The sequence below is a fragment of the Chiloscyllium plagiosum genome, unplaced genomic scaffold, assembly GCF_037043375.1.
Source record: "Chiloscyllium plagiosum isolate Xiang-an unplaced genomic scaffold, Cpla_swu_hap1 HiC_scaffold_33, whole genome shotgun sequence".
Taxonomy (NCBI): domain Eukaryota; kingdom Metazoa; phylum Chordata; class Chondrichthyes; order Orectolobiformes; family Hemiscylliidae; genus Chiloscyllium; species Chiloscyllium plagiosum.
The window spans coordinates 19,963,904-19,985,879 of NW_028270171.1; the positions used below are offsets into that span (position 1 = coordinate 19,963,904).

A 21,976-nucleotide genomic window follows, 5' to 3' on the forward strand; every position below is an offset into this window, starting at 1 on the left:
TACCCCCAAAATCGTTACTCCATGGAGAACATCTTAAACTAAATGATCAGTGAGTCCATCTGAAGAATCCTCCTGGCTTGGCTCAATGTCTTTGCTGAGGTTTTGTTTTGTTTCTAAATTTCCAGGCCTTTGTTTTGCTCAGTGTCTTTCCTTCCTCTGTGGGGCACTGGCTTTTCCTTGTAATCGATCTCGGGGAACTCCCAGCCTCACCTTGCATTCTTCAAATACCTTTCACTTCAAAGTGGATTTGTCTCAGTACAAGACTGCTGTGTTGCAGCACTTTGGCAGAGCAGAGTGGCGCAGCGGAAGCGTGCTGGGCCCATAACCCAGAGGTCGATGGATCGAAACCATCCTCTGCTATTTACTTTATGGAAGCATTCCCTTGCGCCGCCTTGCAGTCGCTCGCTTGTTGCCATCAGCATTCACAATGCTCTCTCATCGCCCGCCACCCACACATTCGCTGTAAATACCCCACACAGACGGGTGCCCCCCCCTTTCACCAACCCTCCCCTGCAGCGCCGCCTCGCCACCACCAGAGGGCCACCTTGCCCACAGTAACATCAGAACAAATGCTGCTGCCTTTCCCCGAAACAGACACTGGAAAGTCAAGTTGGTACTTAGAATAAACACAACCGAAGGAAAACGAAGTAAATCACGCGTTTATTCGTTTGTTGACTAATATCAGAAAATGAAACAATAATCATTTCAATAAACCTCAAGCATAAATCAAATCAAGAAACCTCATTTATTCTCTTTTACATCGCATTCGCCTGTACCTGTGTTTTTGTTTTTGCTGTTGTTTACTTATTATTTACTTATCTATGCTATTTAACCATGTGACACAACCACCTGATGAAGGAGCAGTGCTCCGAAAGCTAGTGCTTCCAAATAAACCTGTTGGACTATAACCTGGTGTTGTGTGATTTTTAACTCTGTACACCCCAGTCCAACACCGGCATCTCCAAATCATGACTACAAAAGATGAGAAACTTAACAAACAATCTGGGTCTTTTTCAATATATATAATTTCAGTTTCATCACACTGTAAACTTTCACTATAAATTCTGTGTCTTACGCTCTTATTCTCCACAACCACCTGATGAAGGAGCGTCGCTCCGAAAGCTAGTCCTTCCAATTAAACCTGTTGGACCATAACCTGGTGTTGTGTGATTTTTACCTTTGTACACCCCAGTCCAACACCAGCACCTCCAAATCATAACTATGCGACCTGCCTGTATTGCTCGCAAAGCAAAGCTTTTCACTGTGTTTTGGTATGCGTGACACTAAATTTAATTCAATTCCTTTAATTTGTCATATGGAGGAAATTGCCAAAACATCATTTTGGATGGGTGCATCAAAATAAAGGATGGAATAAATCAATAAGGACTGAATAATGCAAATTAGATGATTAATTTGATATAAGACATTAGCAGATTCCATAGTTTAAAACAGAGGAGCAGAAGTCGGCTATTTGGCCCATTGAGTCAGCCCATTCAAAGAGATCATGGTTAATCTGATGATCTGCAAGCTGATATCCTCTCTTTTCCCCACATTCCTTGATTTCTTTACTGATCACAAATCTATCCAGCTCAGCCTTGAATATACTTCACAACCAAGTCTCCACAGCCTTTTGCGGTAAAGGATTCCACATATTCACTACCTCCTGAGAAAAGGTAGCCCCCTCATTTCCATCCTAATTGAGTGACCCCTTTCTGTAAGATTATGCCCTCTGGTCTGAGACTCCCTACTGCACTCACATTAAAAAAGGAAGCATTGAAAAATACAAATACTGAATTGAAAGTAATCAAATGAGTTGGAGGGTTGGATCTGGGGATGTGGTGGGGGGAGGGGAGATGAGGAATCTCCTGAAATCGACATTGGTCCCATGTGGTTGGAGGGTCCCAAGGCGGAAGACGAGTCATTCTTCCTCCAGGCGTTGGGAGGCTTGGATTTGGTGGTGGAGGAGGCTCTGGACTTGCATGTCCCACATTCTGTCTAATGACAGATGAATTAACTGCAGGAATTTTGGGACATCATTTCACAACCATCAAGAATTGTAAAACAGGTTTCAACAATGGAACTTGCACTGATTGTCATGAAAAGAAATCTGGTTCACAAATGCCCTTCAGGGAAGGAATCTGCCATCCTTACTTGCTCTGGCCTACATGTGACTCAAGACCCACAACAATGTGGTAGGCTCTGAACTACTTTCTGAGATGGCCTGACAAGTCACCCAGTTCAAGGCAAGTTATGGGAGAGCATCAGCCTTACCAGTGTGCCCGCTTCCCAGAAAAGGATACAGGAAAAAAGCTCTGAGGCCGAAGTTGGGGTTGCTAGAGGAACAAAATGTATAGAGGTGTCGATTACACTCTCAGGGGTAAGAATCTTCACCTCTTATTCTGTGTATCCACAGCAACACTGAGCACTGGAAACTGATGCGTATTTTTGTGCTGGTGCAGCGGCCTCCCAGAACAGCATTAACAATTTTCCATCATTGCAGTTAAAGAGTCAGTGCCTGAAGCCCCATCAACGCCTAGGCAGAGTCTCCCCAACTACTTCCAGACTTTAGATTCACAGCCTGTACACCCCTACAAGCTCATAACTGGAGTGCTCATCTGTGGCTTTTAAGGATAACTGTGTCTGGATGTACATCAATGTGACAGCACTGATGCCTTTTGGTAATGTGGTGACCACAACTGTACACAATAGTCTAAATGCAGCCGAACCAATGTCTTGTACAATTTTAACATGATTTGCCATGATCTTACACTCAAAGTACAGTCTTTACTTAAGGACTACAGACAGTACCTAAGTACAGTCCAAACAGCATGGTGTAGGTTAGCAGAAGACAAGCTTCAGCAAATACCTTTTATACAAGTGTGTTGAGGGAACATTTTGCGTTTAACTTAATAAAAAGCTATCAACATCAAGTTCTGTTAAGTGGCTCACCCACTGTTTGGACATGCTTTTGGGTGATAGTTGATAAGAAAGCTCCCAGCCCCAGCATGATTATCCAAGTCCAAAGATGTGCAGGTTAGGTGAATTGGCCATGCTAAATTGTTCATAGTGCTAGGTGCATTAGTCAGAGGGAAATGGGTCTGGGTGGGTTACTCTTCGGAGGGTCGGTGTGGACTGGTTGGGGTGAAGGGCCTGTTTCCACACTGTAGGGTATCTAATCTAATCTAATCTAAATACTTGCGTCTCAGGTCACACCAAGAAGGAGCAGGCTTCCTAGACCTAGATTACTTACAGATGGAAACGGGCGAACAGGCCCTTTAGCCAACAAGTCTACACCGTCCCTCCCCCTACATTTACCCTAAATACTATGGGACAATTTAGCACGGCCAATTCACCTGGCTTGCACATCTTCGGACTGTGGGAGAAAACCGGAGCACCCGGAGGAAACCCACACAGACACGGGGAGAATGTGGAAACTCCACACGGACAATCGCCAAAGGTGAGGATCGAGTTCGGGTACCTGGCACTGTGACGTTTCAGGCTCATGCCTGAAACATCGATTCTCCTGCTCCTCGGATGCTGCCTGACCTGCTGTGCTTTATCAGCACCACACTCTCGACTCTGGGGTACTGGAGTATTGTGTCTGTAACTAAGAGTTAGAGCTGTAGGAGTGTACACAGAACAACTTATTTGCGTAGCGCCATATCACAGAGAAGAACAACCCTAGTTTGCTTGGGATTTGAAATTCAAATTTGAGGACAAGAAAGCTGAATCCCACGCTAGTCCTACCCAGTTCAAGCCAGTTACCGGCTTGTGCTCTAGTGTTAAATAGAGGTCAGTACACAAAACAAATGGGTTGCTTCTAGTACACCCACCCATTCTCTCCTACACTTAGTTGTTGTTATCATTTCCTCAGCTTCATTTCTGATTTACCATCTTTATTTAACTCCCCCATTCATTTCTCTCTCACTCTGGGCTCCATCACTACCTATCCACTCACCACTCCCCTCATCACTCCTCTCGATTCTCCCAACTATGTGTTCAGCATGAATACCACATTTTTCCCAAATGCTAACAGCTCTAATCAGGGGTCACCACACTCAGAACGTTAGCTCTGCTTTCTTCCTGCAGATGGGACAAGACCTGCTGAGTTTCGGCCTGCAGTTTCTGGTTTTTGTCTCACCTTAGCTGAGCTGCCCTTTCACAAACGCGCCCATTCAAAACCGGTCACACGTGGTCATCTGTCGGCAAACTAACAGCAGATGCGAGCCACAGACTGCGCATCGTCCGTGTACAGGAGGGTTTTGAGCTGAGTGCCAGGAATTGTCACTCCAAGGCAGTCTTTGCTAAGTGCTACCCTTCTGACTGTATCCTTCCTGATAAACTTGACCAAAAAATACTCCAAGCAAAACAGGAACAAGGTGGATAAATGATTAGATTAGATTACTTACAGTGTGGAAACAGGCCCTTCGGCCCAACAAGTCCACACCGCCCCGATGAAGCGCAACCCGCCCATACCCCCACATTTACCCCTTACCTAACACTACGGGCAACTTAGCATGGCCAATTCACCTGACCTGCACATCTTTGTGACTGTGGGAGGTAACCGGAGCACCCGGAGGAAACCCACGCAGACACGGGGAGAACGTGCAAACTCCACGCAGTCAGTCGCCTGAGGTGGGAACTGAACCCAGGTCTCTGGCGCTGTGAGGCAGCAGTGCTAACCACTGTGCCACCGTGCCACCCACATTAATCCCTGTCTAACACTTAATTTGATCTGAAAGCTTTCCAATCACTACCCTTGATTGATATTGTGCTGTTGGGCATAGCAGTTGGATATATTTGTAGATTCCCATCCCATTCTGGGGAATGCATCCATCACATAATTCCATCCAAATCCTTGTCAGCTGATCAGGTCACCTGTCTTCTGTAATACACCTGAGGAGGATGTGGCTATTTGAGATTCTCCTGCCATACATCACTGCTGTGCCCCACCTACCCCACCCACCCCTTTCCCATGACCACCTCCTGCCCCGAGTGTGACAGAGCCTGGGGTAGCCCCATCAGTCTGTACTGCCACCTACCGACTCACCCTGAGAGCGGGAGACATGCATCCTCATCTGCCAGGGATCATCAATGCTGAGAAGGGAACTTTGGATAGGGAAGGAGCACCATTACATTGGCAGGGTGTGTAGGAGCTGAGGGAATTGGATATGGATTTGAGGATTTGGAAAACTGGATGTCAGGGAGCGAGAGCCAGCGCAGACTTGATTGATCAAGTAGCATCCTGCGCTGTAACTATTCTCTTATTCAATGATTTTGTGGTTCAAGCAGTGAAATCATACACTGATTCGGATTGCTTCCCCTTTCTGCTTATAGTTGATGATGCTGCAGATTAAAGTAACTTCTCAAATATAAATAGCACATCTGACAGATTCCGAACACATTCAAAAGTCACAGATACTGACAGAGTTCAGGATGATTAGCTCCATCATGTCAGACTGTTCAAAACAGTAAGAGTCCGTGAGATTTCCCCCAAGCCTAAGTGGAAGGCTGGATTTGCAAGAGGCATGGAGCTGAGGGTGATGGTATATGGATGTCCCTATGACAAGAGGTTAATTTCCATTGGGTTTTCACAGGACTTTGTGCTGGGGCCCTTGCTGTTTATGATGCAGAGTTTGGGTGGTCCGGTGGTCCAGTGGTTAGCACTGCTGCCTCACAGCGCCAGGGACCCGGGTTCATTTCCAGCTTCAGGCGACGGTCTGTGTGGAGTTTGCACATTCTCCCCGTGTCTGCGTGGGTTTCCTCTGGTTTCCTCCCACAGTCCAAAGATGTGCAGGTTAGGGGGGAATTGGCCATGCTAAATTGCCCGTAGTGTTCAGGAATGTGTAGGTTAGGTGCTTTAGTCAGGGGAAATGTAGAGTAGGGGAATGGGTGGGATACTCTTCAGAGGGTTGGTGTGGACTTGTTGGGCCAAATGGCCTGTTTCCACACTGTAGGGATTCTCTGAGATATTGATCAAAGTCATGATTCAGGTTTAATGTAGTGGGTAGGATCAAATCATTCACAGATGGCATAAAAAATAATAGGGTGGTGTTGGGGACAGAATGACCAAATAAATAATTCAACACCCAGCAGATCACTTCCAGTATCGAAGAGTTTATTGAAATTACACTGGGTTTGGGGGAAAGAAACCTTCTGAAAATCCAGGGCTCTTCCCCAAAGGAACGAAAACATATTTTTATACATTTGTTTCAGCCTGCCTTTAATATTTACAAACCAATTATATGATTAATTAATTAATACATTTCCAACTCCAAGTCCTCCACGGTCTCATGATGTTTCCCTGATTCTCTTATCTCCCTTCCTTGGGATTTTCACAATGGACACTGTATTCAACTATATTCCTGTGCAAGCGTTTACCAGTTGCACCATGTTAACTACCAATTAATTGGATACTTGCCTATCACTTAAGGACTGGTTAAATTCTGTTACTTTCCTTATTATCCTCATCACAGGAAATACAGAATGGTATTATTTTTTAATAATTGATACAAAATTCGTAATATCAGTTCCAAAAACATTATTAAGTTACACCTAATGTTAGAATTCTTTAGCTAATGAGTTGTGAGCAGTTTCTCTCTCACCTGACCTTGGAATGTCAAGCAAACACAGCCCCTCAATCTTATAACTATAATTATAATTCCTTCTTTTCACACTCTGTAAAAGACATTATATTTGTGTGTCTGCGTATGTGCATGTATGTCTGTATGTATGCACGTGTGTGTATGGGTGGGTGTATGTGCGTGTGCATATGTGTGTACAAGTGTGTGTGTGCGTGAGTGTGTGGGTGGGTGTATGTGTGTACGAGTGTGTGAGTGGGTGTATGTGTGTGTGCATATGTGTGTACAAGTGGGTGTGTGCGTGAGTGTGTGGGTGGGTGTATGTGTGTACGAGTGTGTGTGTGTGAGTGTGTGGGTGGGTGTATGTGCGTGTGCATATATGTGTGTGAGTGTGTGGGTGGATGTATGTGTGTGTGGATATGTGTGTATGTCTGTATGTGTGCATATGTCTGTATGTGCATGTGTGAGTAAGTCTATGACTAATTCAGAATCTATATGTATGTTTATTTGAAGAATCTTAAATAAAATCTACTACTCTAACAGATTGACTCATTAAAGACTCACTAATTAAATGTAGAATTCTGATGTGAAATGTTCTTATCTATGTGTAAACAACTGCAGCTGCATGTTAAGCTGACTGTACTATCTCAATTCTATTATCTTGGGTCTAGAGAGCTACCAGGGTTCTAACTTACGCAGATTATATTAAGCAAATATTTTTCCAGACCTCTAAAGACTACTGTCAGCCATGTTTTTACTGCTTTGTCATGGGCAGCTGTCGGCCATTTTGTGTTGCTCAGTCATGGGCATCCCTAACCATGGTACCTGTAAATGACAGGAGGAGATCAATGGAACAGTCAGGTGGGCAGTAAAGTGAAAAATGGAACTCCACCTGGAAAATTGTAAGGTAACACACTTAGACAGCATTAATTAGGCCAGCAAATACACTTGAAATGGCAGGAACATAGAAAGTACTGAAGATCAGAGGAACCTTGCCATCCATATCCATAGATCCCTGAAGATAGCAGGGCAGGTAGATCAGATGGTTTAAGAAGCATGAAGGATATTTGCTTTTATTACCTGGGGCACAGAATTCAACTGTAGTAAATAGAGTAAATATAGAAATTAATTATCAAATAAATATATGTCACATAGCTGAAGACAAGGGTATATGGGAACAGGAATGGGTATATGAGTAGAAAGGGTTTGGGTCAAATTGGGATGTCTGGTCGGTGTGGGCAGGTTGGGCTGAAGGGTCTGTTTCCATGCTGTATGACTCTGATTCTACATTATAACAATATTTAACATCGGAACCAGACTAGCTGCAGCAAACAGAACAGGTCGAAAGATAATCATTCTAACACATAGAACACATGCTAACACACAAAGCGACTTAATGATTGGAATATCTACAAATACTGGGAACTATCATAGTCTACTGAGGTGCTGTTATAATAGATGAGTCATAGAGATGTACAGCACGGAAACAGACCCTTCAGTCTAACTTTTTCAGACTGACCAGGTATTCTAAGTTAGTCTAGTCGCATTTGACAGCACTTGGACCATATTCCTCCAAACCCTTCCTTTTCATATATTCATTCCTGCTCCCACATACCATTGTCTTTATTGGGTATATGAACAGGAAGGGTTCAGAGAGATATGGCCCAAATGCTGTCAAATGGGATTAGATTAGGTTAGGATATCTGGTCGGCATGAATGAGTTGGACTGAAGGGTCTGTTTCTGTGCTGTACGTCTCTATGACTCTATAACTCAGCATTTGGTCCTGGACACGGGAATGTGCTGATCTGCAACATTCATTTGGGGTTTCTATTTTATCCTTTATCATAAACATTTTCCCAATAACAGATGCTATATTAACTGGCCTATTGTTTCCTGTTTTACCTGTTCTTTCTCTTTTTAAATAAAGGTATCAGATTGACACCCGTAACATTTCCAATCCAGAACACACTGTTCTGGGAAACTGTCCCCAATACACTATGAATTATTCCTTGTGACTGCTTCTTCCGATCTGACTATCCCAATTTACAAGAAGATTATAGTCACCCATAATTAATATACTGCATGTTTTGTATTGCCTCATTATTTCTTGATTAATTCTCTGCCCTTCTGTAGAGATTTTTTGGGCCTTTAGACTATTCCAAACCAGCATCTTCTTCTCATTTTCATTTTTTAGCTCCACCCATATGGATCCTGCGTCTTCTGATCCAAGATAGCTTATTTCTTTCAGGTTTATTCTGTCCCATACTAACAATGTTGCCCACCACCCTTCCCTTCCTGACATTTTGAAATGTGAAAATACTCCTGAATATTTAGTTGCCAGCTTTGTAACCATGTCTCTGTAATGTTTATCAGATCATGTCTATTATTCCGTATTTAAGCCCATTAATACATTTATTTTGTTCTGAAGGCTATCCACATTCAAGGAAAGAGTCATTAATTCTATATTTTTGTAGTTTTATTGCTGTTTTTCTATTCTTGTTCTCTCTGTCTTTTTTCTGTCCCAGCCTGGGTATTGTTGGACAAATGGCTGTCCTGTAATACTCTCATACTTTCCTGCTTTGGTAAGCCTGCCTTTCTCCTCTCCCCTCTCCTGAGTGGTTCTGATAAAATTATCTTAGCCTTTAGTTTGATGCACTCATTCAAAATTATGTTTTGGCAATTTCCTCCATATTGCAAATTAAGTGAGATATTATTTGATTTGATTTATGCTTCTGGTTTACCTGCTGAAATGACTATTGTTTTATTTTCTGACATCAGCAAATAAATGAGTGTGGTTCATTTTCCTGCAGCCCTTTCAGCAGTGTGTATTGGAGGTTGACTTTCCAGTGTCTGGTTTGGGGGAAGGCAGCAGAGCATTTGTTCTGACGTTACTGTGGGCAAGATGGCCCTCTGGTGGTGGCGAGGCGGCGCTGCAGGAGAGCATTGGGAGAAAGGAGTGTGTGTGTGTTTGCAGCAATATTCTGTGTTGGTGCTGGGGGATGAAAAAACATTGTGAAGAGTGCAGTGCAGATTGAAGGTGCTGTCAGAAAACGAAGGTAATATAAATAAAGTGCACAACGTGTTGAGAGCATGTGTAATGGAAGAGCCATTGAGAATGAGCACTCTTCAGTAAAAAGGGATAGCAGAGGATGGTTTCGATCCATCGACCTCTGGGTTATGGGCCCAGCACGCTTCCGCTGCGCCACTCTGCTCCGCCGGCAGCCGCTGTTGCTGTGATATACTAGTGACTTAATTCGAGCTGTATATTACACACTGAATTATCTGTCACTCTGGGCACAGCAGTAAATGGGCTGAGAGATTTCCCATTAACTACAGGATGTCACTAGGAAATAAATGCCACCAACAACAGAAAATAAATGGGACAGGCTCAGAAAATCAGCAAAGACAATCAAGTCATTAAAAAAGACAGAGTTTTATTTATATATATATATATATAGAGAGAGAAAACACAGAAAGATATACATAAATACATAAAGAAACTAGGCAGCCAGGGATATATATAAATAAATATATAAATATATAAAGACAGCAAACAGACAGGGAGATATACATAAATATATAAAACAAACAGACAGGGTTTTATATATATATATAGAGGAAACACAGAGAGATATACATAAAGAAACTAGGCAGCCAGGGATATATATAAATAAATATATAAAGACAGCAAACAGACAGGGAGATATACATAAATATATAAAGAAATGATATACTGGAAGTCTGAAACAGAAACTGAAATTGCTGGAGAAACTCTGCAGGGCAGCAGCATCTGCAGAGAGAAAGCAGAGTCAATGCTTTGGGTCCAGTGCCCCCCCCTCAGGGAAATATACTGAGTAAATCAGAAAGAGGTGGAGAGATGGATCATTTATAGAAAGCAGTTCTCCACAGTGAAGAAACTACTGACTTTAGTCTAAGTGCATTTCCTGCACTTCCCCTGTACCCAGACAGCAGTCAGACATATCTGCTGAGTGTCAGTGGTCCAAGCTGACAACTGACCACGTCCAAGTCCCTGCCTCTGTGTCCTTGACTGGGATGCTCAATCCCATGACTGGACAGAGGGCTAACTCTCCTCCACCCCTGATACTTTCAGACCTGATCAATTGTTTGAATAAGCGTGCAGCGTGTTTGCCATACAAGCAACTGGTACATGTTGTAGGTGTTAGATTGACATCTCACTATGTGCTGAACAACAAATGTCCCCACCCTGGATAGACCCCTAATTACTAAGAAGCTGCCCCTCTGTGTGTCTGCACAAAATATCACGTCAAAACAGCAGAGCGCTGGCTGACTTTTAGCTCTCAGCATGCCAACAGACAAGGCATGGCCAGAGAGGGTAAGTCGTGTATGTCCTGAGCAAACAGGTAAATTCAGAGTGAGTAAAGGTGTGAGTAGTGAGAATGAGTGAGAGTGTGAGTGTGTGTGAGTGAGTGCGAGTGAGTGAGAGTTGAGTGAGTGAATGTGTGAGTAAGTGAGTGAGAGTGTGAGTGTGTGAGTGAGTGCGAGTGAGTGAGAGTTGAGTGAGTGAATGTGTGAGTGTGAGTAAGTGAGTGAGAGTGTGAGTGAGTGAGTGAGTGATAAGTCAGTGAGCGACCGTGAGATGCAGCCATTCCAATCCATAAGCTTGATGTATATTCCTGCACACCTCGTGCCCTTTTTGAAACCTCTCAATGCCAGTTATCAGTGCAGCTTGAAATGTAGGTCTCAACTTTGTAAATATCCTATAAATGGGTCAGAGAGATGTTGTAAGGATTCTAAGGGATTAGCAATTACCTGATGCTGATATCCTTGGATGAGGGATGTGTGTGACTGGTGTCCTGAGATACCATTGCCTGGCTACCTGCATGAAAGCATTCCACAGCCAGTGGGGAGTTGAATTCACCAGCTCCCCATTCCGATTCCCATGTTGAGAATTCTCAGTGTTTAGCTTGCTCGACAGGTTTGCTAATATAGGAAGCTGCATATAAATAATGTGGGATGTGCAGTTGACAAGGTCATTTATGAGCAATATGAAGATTGTGAGGACTGCAGATGCTGGAAAGTCAGTCAATATAATGTGGAGCTGGACAAAGCACAGCAGGTCAAGCAGCATCAGAGGAGCTGGAGAGTCAGCATTTCATCAGGACTGGAGAGGGGAATGGGCCTGAGAAATAGAGGGACGGGGTGGGGCTGCTGTGATGGCGATAGGTGGATACAGGTAGGAGGTGATTGTGATTGGTAAGTGAGAAAGGTAGAGCGGATAGGTGGGAAGGAAGGTGGACAGGTTAGGTCCGGTCAGGGGAGCAGGGCAGAGAGGGAGGGCTAGACCTGGGATGAGATGGGGAGATTTGGAAGCTGGTGAATTGTATGTTGAGGCCATAAAGTTGTAAGCTCCCGAGATAGAAGATGAGGCGTTCTTCCTCCAAGTTGTATGTGGCCTCATTTTGACCATGGAGAAGGCCCAGGATGGACATGTCGGGGAAGTGGGAGGGGGAGTTGAAATGTCTGCCAACTGGAAATTGGGGTTGATTAGAGCGTGCGGACTATAGATGTTCCCTTAACTGGTTCCCAAGTTTACACTCAGGCTCTCAGACATAGAGGAGACCACATCAGGAGCAGTAAATCAGGTTCGAGGAAACGCAGGTGAATCTCTGCCTTGGAATGATTCTTTGGGACCTTGGACGGAGGTAAGAGGGGAGATGTGGGGGCAGATGTTGCACCTTCTGTGGTCACAGGAAAAGGTGTAGTGGAGGGGTTGGAGGGGGAGTGTGGACCTAACGAGAGAGAGTCACGGAAGGAACGATCACTACGGAGAAGCAGACAGGGGTGGGGAAGGGAATATCTTGTTGGTGATGGGGTCAGGCTGCTGGTGGTGCAAGTGGCGGAGGGTGATGCAGTGTATTTGGAGATTAGTGGGGTGAATGTGAGGACCAGGGGACTCAGTTCCTGTTGTGGTTCTCCACTAATAGGTAATTCACTGCTGCCAAGTGAAAATCCCACTTCAAAGCCCTGCAGTTGCACAAAAGATGCCATGAATTGCTTTCGACGTTGGGATAGGCGTCACTGGATATACTGCACAATTTTGCCACATTCTTGCTCCAGCCCAAGTCATTCAGACTCCTGTAAGATTTCTCCGGATATCTCTGGTTCTCTCTCCACTGCTGCTTCCAAAGGTGCTGAGTATCCACAACATTTTCTGTTTTTATTTCGGGTTCCAAAAATCTGCAGTATTTTGATTTGATCTGTGAAGATGTCCCACGTTCTTTTTGTAATGCAAAGAAACTGGACTTCGCAGTCAATTCTGGACCGTCTCATTAGAACATAAGACCATGGAGCAGGAGTAGGCCATCTGGCCCTTCGAGCCTGCTCCGCCATTCAATGAGATCATGGCTGAGCTTTATCGTGAGCTCAGCTCCACTTACCCACCCTCTCCTACTGTCTCCTACTGGGAAAAAGTGAGCACTGCAGATGCTGGAGATCAGAATCAGAGTGTGGTGCTGGAAAAACACAGCAGGTCAGGTAGCATCCAAGGAGCAGGAGGCATAAGCTCTTCATCTCCTACTGTCTGGTCATGAATGCAATTGTGGGATCCCCCCGTGTATCTGTCCAACTCTGTTAATCTAATGAATAACATTTGAATTATGTTCTTCAGTCACAAGTGTGTGTACCACTGACTCTGACACTAGGGTTTCTTCTGTATTTGTTAATATCTGATATAGTATGTGAGGAACTTGATTAATTTTGGGTGGAAATTATCCTTCGATCTTAGTCTCTGATGCTCATAACTTGGATGTTCATGACACATGCTTCCTGCCAGGAGAACGTGAGGACCGCAGATGCTGAAGATCAGAGTCGAAGAGTGTGTTGCTGGAAAAGCACAGCCGGTCAGGCAGCATCCGAGGAGCAGGAGAGTCGACGTTTCGAGCATAAGCTCTGCTTTCTGCCAGACAATCCAGCTTCAGTATTTTCACTTTTCATTTCAAACCCCAAAGTTCTTGCGCTCCCCTCCCAACGTTTTCCAACAGCTGTTTAGGGGATATGTGAGCATTGGTCCTCTCGATGCATGAGGAGGAGCTCTGCTTGCCCTTCCACACTGTAGTAACTGAGCCTGTCGTATTGGCTTCCTGGCTTATGCAAAATAAATTGTGAGTAAATTGCATACAGAAGTCAGACAGAGAAGGAAGCCACGCATTTCAGTGGCATGCAGTATGTCAGGTGTAGGCGGCAGGGATTGAGTGAATCCCTAGAGGAGTATCCCTAGAGGGATTGTAAGCCCCTAGAGTGGTGGCACGGTGGCTCAGTGGTTAGCACTGCTGTCTCACAGTACCAAGTGGTCCCAGGTTTGATTGCAGCCTCAGGCAACTGCCTGTGTGGAGCTTGCTCATTCTCCCCCTGTCTGCATGGGTTTCCTCCCACAGTTCACAGATGTGCAGGTCAGGTGAATTGACTGTGCTACAGTGCCCATAGAACATAGTCAGAGAGAAATGGGTCTGGATGGGTTACTCTGCGGAGGGTCGGTGTGGACTGGTTGGGCCGAAGGGCCTGTTTCCACACTGTAGGGAATCGTTTTTAAAAAAGGCATTTGGAGTATATCTTGAAGGGAAATCAGGAGGGCAAAGAGGGGGACATGAGACCGCTGTGTCAAATAGGGTTAAGGAGACTCTACAAATACATTAAGGGTGAAAGAGTAACCAAGGAAAGAATATGACCCCTTAAAGATCAACAAACCATCGATGTGTGCAGAAGATCGATGAGATAATTAACAAGTATTTTGCGTTAGTATTTGCTGTGGAGAAGGACATAGAAGCTAGGGAACGTAGGGAAGTAATAATGATGGCTTGAAAAGTATCCATATTACAGAGGAGGAGGTTTAAAAAATGCATAAAGGCAGATAAATCCCCAAGACTTGATCAGGTGTATCCCAGACTTTGTGAGAAGCTACGGAAGGGACTGTTGGGCCCCTTACTGAAATATTTGTGTCATCGACAGCCAAGGAAAATTGGAGGGTGGCTAATGTGCCATCAATATTTAAGACAGATGGGAATGAAATGTCAAGGAACTATGGACCAGTGAGCCTGACATCACTGGTGGGTATGTTGTTGGAGGGGACTCTGAGGGAGGTGCATTTAGAAAGGATCAGTGATCAGTGTGGATTTATACGTGAGAAACTGTGTCTCATTAATTGCGGTGACAAAAAAGTTGCTGAAGGCAGAGCAGTAGACGTTGTCTCTGGACCTCAGCAAGGTGTTCGACATGGAGGACTGGTTGGCAAGGTTAGATCCAAGGGGAGCTAGTCATTTGGACACAAAATTGGTTTGAAGGTAGGAGGCAGAGAACGATGGCGCAGGGTTGTTTTGCGGACTGGACCTGATGTTACACTCTTGGTGAAGTGGAAGATGGCTCGGGTGACTGCAAAGGCAGAGGTTCTGGGAATGGGTCAGACCTGCACCATGTACAACGGAGAGAGTGCCTCACACCTGATGACCAGGTTTTTACCCATAATGCAGAGGGAGAGGTACTCCCATAGGACCAGTTACTACCTCACCTTGGCAATGTGCTCCTCACAAGCTTTTGCTTACACCCCGGCCCCTTCAAACCACATTCCCAGCTGATTCAGGGAATCTGTCTGGACGGGGAATGGGTAAAAGATAAAAGATAGTCGGCCCAGTTCCCAAAGAAGAGGGCCTCATTCTTGCCTTAATTTACCGTGGCTCCTGAGGCTAGTTCGAACAGGTGCTCATGAGTCTGCGCACTGAAAGCGGATCCGAGCAGAAATCGAGAACGTCATCCATGGACGGGGGGCTTTTGACCTGCAGGCCTCTTCTGCCTGGCTTAGTACCCCCTCTCAGGCTCACATCTTTCCTGATGGAACTCAGCAAAAGGCTCTAAACAGCACACACACAAGGCAGGAGAGAGTGGGCAGCCCTGCCTGATCCCAGATCCAATCGGGAAGCTATCTGATTCCCACTGATCAGCTGAGATGCATGAGGCTCACTGACTTTTCACCTCCTGGAGATTATCCTCCGATGTCTGTAGCAAGAGTAGGTTCTACATGGTTTTCTGGCATTTACCAGTTTCTCTCTTTCTCGCCTTCTGAACATGTTTGAGGATAAACCTCCCAGCCTGCTCTAAGCAGCCTCCACTTACTTTACACCATCCCCATCACCATCCCCATCACCTACCTGCCACCATACGCCCCTCATTTACCTCAGAGTCAGAGATATCTACAGCACAGAAAAAGGCCCTTCGGCCCATCAGATTTGTGCTGGTCAAAAACAATTAAATTAAAACTTCCTTGCTTTCCCTCTAAACCTCCTGCCCCTTTCCCCGAGCCCTGGTCATTGATCCCTTCAAAAAGGAGAAAGGTCCTGTCTGCTCTGCCTATGCCTCTCGTAATTTTGTCCATCTTAATTACATTCCCTCTCAATTCTCCCTGCCCGAAGGAAACCAGCCCAGAAGACCAAAGGAACCGGAGTAGGCCCTTCGGCCCCTCAGTCCTGCTCCACCATCCAATAGGATCATGGCTCATCTGACTCACCTGGCTTCCACATTCCTGCCACATTCCACCAACCAATGATTCCCCGACTGAGCAAGAATCTATCTCTCTCAGCCTTAAATATAAACAAGGACTCTGTCCCCACAGCTCTCTGTGACAAGGTCTCCTAACACTCTGAGAGAAGAAAGTCCTCCCCATCTCAGTCTTAAGTTGACACCCCTAAACCCTGAGACTATGTCCTCTGGTCCTAGATTCCCCATTGAGGGGAAATATACTCTCAGCATTTAACCCGTAAGCCCTTTAAGAATCCCATCTGTCTCAGGGAGTTCACGTCTCATTCTCCTAAATTCCCATGAGTAGAGTCCAACCAGTTTAACCTTTGCTGGTAAGACAATCCATCTATACCAGGAATCATCCGAGCTAACCTTTTGGGAATTGCTTCCAATTAAATGTTATCTTTTAAAAGAGGGCAACCAAAACTGATCATGGGAACTTTTGTTTTCCATCCCAACACTTCACACTTTTCCACATTATACTCCTTTTACCTATTTCTTGCTCACTTAATTAACTGGTCAATATCTCTCTGTAAAAGGTTTGCATCTCCCTCACAGTGGGCCTTTCCACCTACTTATGTGTTGTTTGCGAATCTGATGAGTGTCCATTTGCTTCCTTCCCCCAAGTCATTGAAATATATTGTGAGTGGTTCCAGCACTGGTCCCTGTGGCTTCTCACTGGTAACAGGTCACCAACCTGAAAGAGAACCCCTCATCGCCACTCGTTGTTTCCTGCCCATTAGCCAATTCTCTAACCATGCCAACTTCTGACCTCCAACACCCTGGGCTCTTATCTTATGACTCAACCTTTTCTGAGGTACCTCGTTAAATGGCTTTTTGGAAGTCCAAATGCATCAGAACTACTGGTTGCCCTCTATCCACTCTGGTTGACACTTCCTCTAGAAACTATAAAACATTAGTCAGACATGATCTCCCACGCTGACTCTGCGTGATTACATTATGATTTTCCAAAAGTTCTGCTGCTACTTCTTTCAGAATCGATTCCAACACTTTTACAGCTTTAGATGTTAGATTCATTGGTCAATAGTTTGTCACATTTCACCTCCCTCCGTTTTCGAATAGGGGCGTCATCTCGGCAGATTTCCAAGCAGCTGATACTCCACAATCCAAGGAATTTGGGAAAATTACAACCAATGCGTCCACTATCTCATAGAGTCATAGAGATGTACAGCATGGAAACAGACCCTTCGGTCCAACCTGTCCATGCCAACCAGATATCCCAACCCAATCTAGTCCCACCTGCCAGCACCCGGCCCATATCCATCCAAACCCTTCCTTTTCATATACCCATCCAAATGCCTCTTAAATGTTGCAATTGTACCAGCCTCCACCACATCCTCTGGCAGCTCATCCCATACACGTACCAACCTCTGTGTGAAAAAGTTGCCCCTTAGGTCCCTTTTATATCTTTCCGCTCTCACCCTAAACCTATGCCCTCTAGTTCTGGACTCCCACATCCCAGGGAAAAGACTTTGTCTATTTATCCTATTCATGCCCCTCATAATTTTGTAAACCTCTATAAGGTCACCGCTCAGCCTCCGACGCTCCAGGGAAAACAGCCCCAGCCTGTTCAGCCTCTCCCTATATCTCAAATCCTCCAACCCTGGCAACATCCTTGTAAATCTGTTCTGAACCCTTTCAAGTTTCACAACATCTTTCCGATAGGAAGGAGACCAGAATTGCACGCAATATTCCAACAGTGGCCTAACCAATGTCCTGTACAGCTGCAACATGACCTCCCAACTCCTGTACTCAATACTCTGACCAATAAAGGAAAGCATACCAAATGCCTCCTTCACTATCCTATCTACCTGCGACTCTACTTTCAAGGAACTATGAACCTGCACTCCAAGGTCTCTTTTTTCAGCAACACTCCCTAGGTCCTTATCCTTAAGTGTATATCTGTACCTAAAATGGAAGTCAGCAAGGGTAGGTGACCTATCTGCCTTTAGCCCATTGAGAGCCATACTCATAGAGATGTACAGCACAGAAACAGACCCTTCAGTCTAACTCGTCCATGCCGACCAGATTTCCTAAATTTATCTAGTGCCATTTGCCAGCACTTGATCCATATCTGTCTAAACCCTTCCTATTCATATACCCAAGCAGATGCCTTTTAAATGTTGTAATTGTACCAGCCTCCACCATTTCCTCTGGCAGCTCATTCCATGCACGGACACCTCTCTGTGTGAAAAAGTTCCCCCTTAAAATGTTTCACCTCTCACTGTAAAACTACGCCCTCTAGTTTTGGACTCTCCTACCTTGGGGAAAAGACCTTGTCTATCATGGTTTTATAAACTTCTATAAGGTCACCCCTCTGCCTCCAATTTCCCAGCCTATTCCCATAACGCAAAACTCCAAACCTGGCAACATGCTTGTGAATCTTTTCTGCACCCGTTCAAGTTTAACAACATCTCTTCTATGTGTGGGAGACCAGAATTGAATGCTGCATTCCAAAAATGGCCCAACTGTATCTCCCCCTAGAGTTGCAACATGACATCCCAACTCCATACTCAATGCACTGAATAATAAAGACAAGCATACCAAACAGCTTTGTCACTGTCCTGTCTACCTGCAACTCAACCTTCAAGGAACTATGAGCATGCTCCCCAGTGTCTCTTTGCTCAGCAACAATCTCCAGGGTCCTAGGTTCGATTCCAGCCTCAGGCAACTGTCTGTGTGGAGTTTGCACATTCTCCCTGTGTTTCCTCCGGGTGCTCCGGTTTCCTCCCACAGTCCAAAGATGTGCAGGTCAGGTGAATTGGCCATGCTAAATTGCCCGTAGCGTTAGTCAGAAGGGAATGGGTCTGGGTGGGTTGCTCTCCGGAGGGTCGGTGTGGATTTATTGGGCTGTTTCCAACATTCTAATCTAATCAGGTTAAATGGTCTGTATTTCCTTGGATTATCCTTACCACCTTTCTTAAATATGGCACCATGTTAGTCAATCTCAGTCTTGTGGGATCTCACCCATGGCTGATGATGATACAAATATCTCAACAAGATGCCCAGTGATCACTTCCCCAGCTTCCCACAAAGTTCTGGGATACATCTGATCAGGACCCAGGGACTTATCCACCTTTTATACTCCTTCACTGGTAATGATGCTGACACTCAATTCCTCACCCATATTCTTGAGTATTGATGAGATGTTTGAAATACCTTCAGTACCGGTGCAAAATATTATTTTAACTTGTCTGTCATTTCCATGTTTCTCATAACCATCTCCCCTGATTCATTTTCAAAGGAGCCTATGTTCACTTTGACCTCCCTATTCCCTTGTATGTCCAACTGGTTCTGATATTGTGCAATAGTTCAGTTCTCATACAATCTTGCATTGTAAGAAAATTGCACATTAGCCATGCCATCTAAACCTACAGGGCCAGAAATGCGTTATAGCCAGTACAGGTAAGGAAGGTTCATGTTCTACAAATAATGGTCTAAATTCTTCAAGCACGTTAAAGCCAACTTGCATGGAAAAAACGTGCACTTTTTTTATTTCAAAAATATACTTTATTCATAAAATAATTTGATGGTCTGTACAATTGGTCATGCCATACATACGTAAACATTTGCATACAGAGATCAGAACTTATCATTCATATATACAGGTCTGTACGTTTATCAATCATATGTCCATATATTTAGCTGAGACATCAGCAGAGCCCAAATGACTGCGCGGGCCCCCTGTTCTTCTTTAGGCAGGCAGATGTTACACGGTGGTCTTTCCCCACCGCGCCTTGGCGGCAGCTGCCCCAAGCTTCAGCACGTCCCTCAACACGTAGTCCTGGACCATGGAATGTGCCAGTCTGCAACACTCAGTCGGGGTCAACTCCTTCAGCTGGAAGATCAGCAGGTTTCGGACCGCCCAGAGAGCGTCCTTCACCGAGTTGATGATCCTCCAGGCACAGTTGATGTTCGTCTCGGTGTGCGTCCCGGGGAACAGGCCGTAGAGCACGGAGTCCCGCGTCACGGCGCTGCTCAGGACGAACCTCGACAAACACCACTGCATTCCACTCCAGACTTCCTCTGCGTAGGCACATTCCAGAAGAAACACACTCTATTGTAGAACTGACTGTATGTAAAAAAGCTCTTTAGTCAGTTTTATATTCCTCACAAGTTTGCCCTTGTAGTTCACTTTCTCCCTGTTTATTACCTTTTCAGTCCACCTTTGCTGGATTCTGAACTAATTTCAATCTTTGGGGCTCAGTGTCACATAGTGAAGGATCTGAGGAAAATAAGGTTAATTTCCTGCCAATATTGATGTAAACACTGCAGACAGTGCTGTCACATTGATGTACATCAAAATGTAACTATTCTTAAAAGTCACAAATAAGCTCTCTTGCCACCAATAGGGATGTACAGTTTGTGGCTGCATCTTTAAAGTCTGGGGGAGGCTCTGCCTTGATGTTGTCGGGGGTTTCAGGCACTCAGTGCAGTGATGTAAACTTCTTGCTACAAAATGCTGTTCTAGGGGTCCACTGCACCAGCACAAAATTAATGCGTCAGTTCCCTGTGTGCTCAGTGCTGCTGTCAGTACACAGAACGGGATCTAAGAGACAAAGGTTCGAGCCTCTGAGAATGCAATCGCCAGCTCCCTGTTTTGTTTTATTGGTTTGGTTTATGGTTCGGGTTGAACGATCGAAATGATAATTGCTTTATTTTCTCACATTAGCAAATAAGTGAGTGGATGATGTGGCTTGTTTTCCCGCAGCTCTTCAGCGGTACACCATCTAAGCCCAGGGATTGCATTTCTAGGCTCCGTTTTGTGAAAAGTGAGCAGCATTTGTCATGAATAAAAACCGACAGAACTGCGGATGCAGTAAATCAGAACTGAGGAAGCTGAGCTTTTCCAGCAATTTCAGTCTCAGCGCTTGTTCTGGTGTGACTGTGGGGAAGGTGGCCCTCTGGAAGTGACCGTGCAGGACAGGGTTGATAGGAAGGAGAGAGGGGGGGGGGGGTTACAGCAATTAGGGATAATCTCTGTTAGTGGAAGTTACTGGGAAAAAAACCACATTATTGTGGTGCAGATTGGAGACTTGATGGGAAGCGATTTCAGTCTCAGCGTTTGTTCTGGTGTTTAAGGTGACCGTGCAGTAGAGGGTCAAGAGAAAGTTGTGTGATTTTTAACTTTGTCCACCCCAGTCCAACACCTGCACCTCCTCATCATTAACAGAAAGGAGTATGTGTGTGTGTTTGGGGTGGGGTGGGGTGTGTATGGGGTGGGGTGTGTATGGGGTGGGGTGTGTATGGGGTGGGGTGGGGTGTGTATGGGGTGGGGTGTGTGTGGGGTGGGGTGGGGTGTGTATGGGGTGGGGTGGGGTGTGTATGGGGTGGGGTGGGGTGTGTATGGGGTGGGGATGCAGAAATTGCGGCTACTCTGTGCTAATGGTGGTCGCTGGAAAAAAAATGGTTGTGGTGCAGGTTGAAGCTTTGATGCAAAGCATGAAGTGAATGTGTGAGTAAGAAGGAATGTTTCCATAAAGTAAATAGCAGAGGATGGTTTCGATCCATCGACCTCTGGGTTATGGGCCCAGCACGCTTCCGCTGCGCCACTCTGCTCCACTCATTAAACACTTGCAGCATACTTTTGCTGAGATAATTATTGTAACGTTAAAGAAAAAGTTGGAAATGTCATTAATACAGTCCCAGACACGTGCATGGGGAGTTGGGTATGGGAGATGTCAGAGATATTTTCTGCTGAGTTTATATTTTCTTCCTGATGTCAAAGAGCTCGTTCTTCTGCACTGGGGGGACCATGCAAACCATCTTCCAAGCTTCGTTCAGATGTTCCTCCTGTGTGGAAAATAAAACCTGTTGTCAATTGTGG

The 21,976-nt window shown here is 45.1% G+C and overlaps 3 non-coding genes across 3 annotated transcripts; 1 reads left to right on the forward strand and 2 right to left on the reverse strand.

Moving 5' to 3' along the window:
- Positions 1-288: 288 nt before the first annotated feature.
- On the forward strand, positions 289-360 carry trnam-cau (transfer RNA methionine (anticodon CAU)). The gene has a single exon. It is a non-coding gene; the product is annotated as a tRNA-Met (tRNA).
- A 9,362-nt stretch (positions 361-9,722) lies between these two features.
- On the reverse strand, positions 9,723-9,794 carry trnam-cau (transfer RNA methionine (anticodon CAU)). The gene has a single exon. It is a non-coding gene; the product is annotated as a tRNA-Met (tRNA).
- An 11,842-nt stretch (positions 9,795-21,636) lies between these two features.
- trnam-cau (transfer RNA methionine (anticodon CAU)) lies at positions 21,637-21,708 on the reverse strand. The gene has a single exon. It is a non-coding gene; the product is annotated as a tRNA-Met (tRNA).
- Positions 21,709-21,976: the final 268 nt, after the last annotated feature.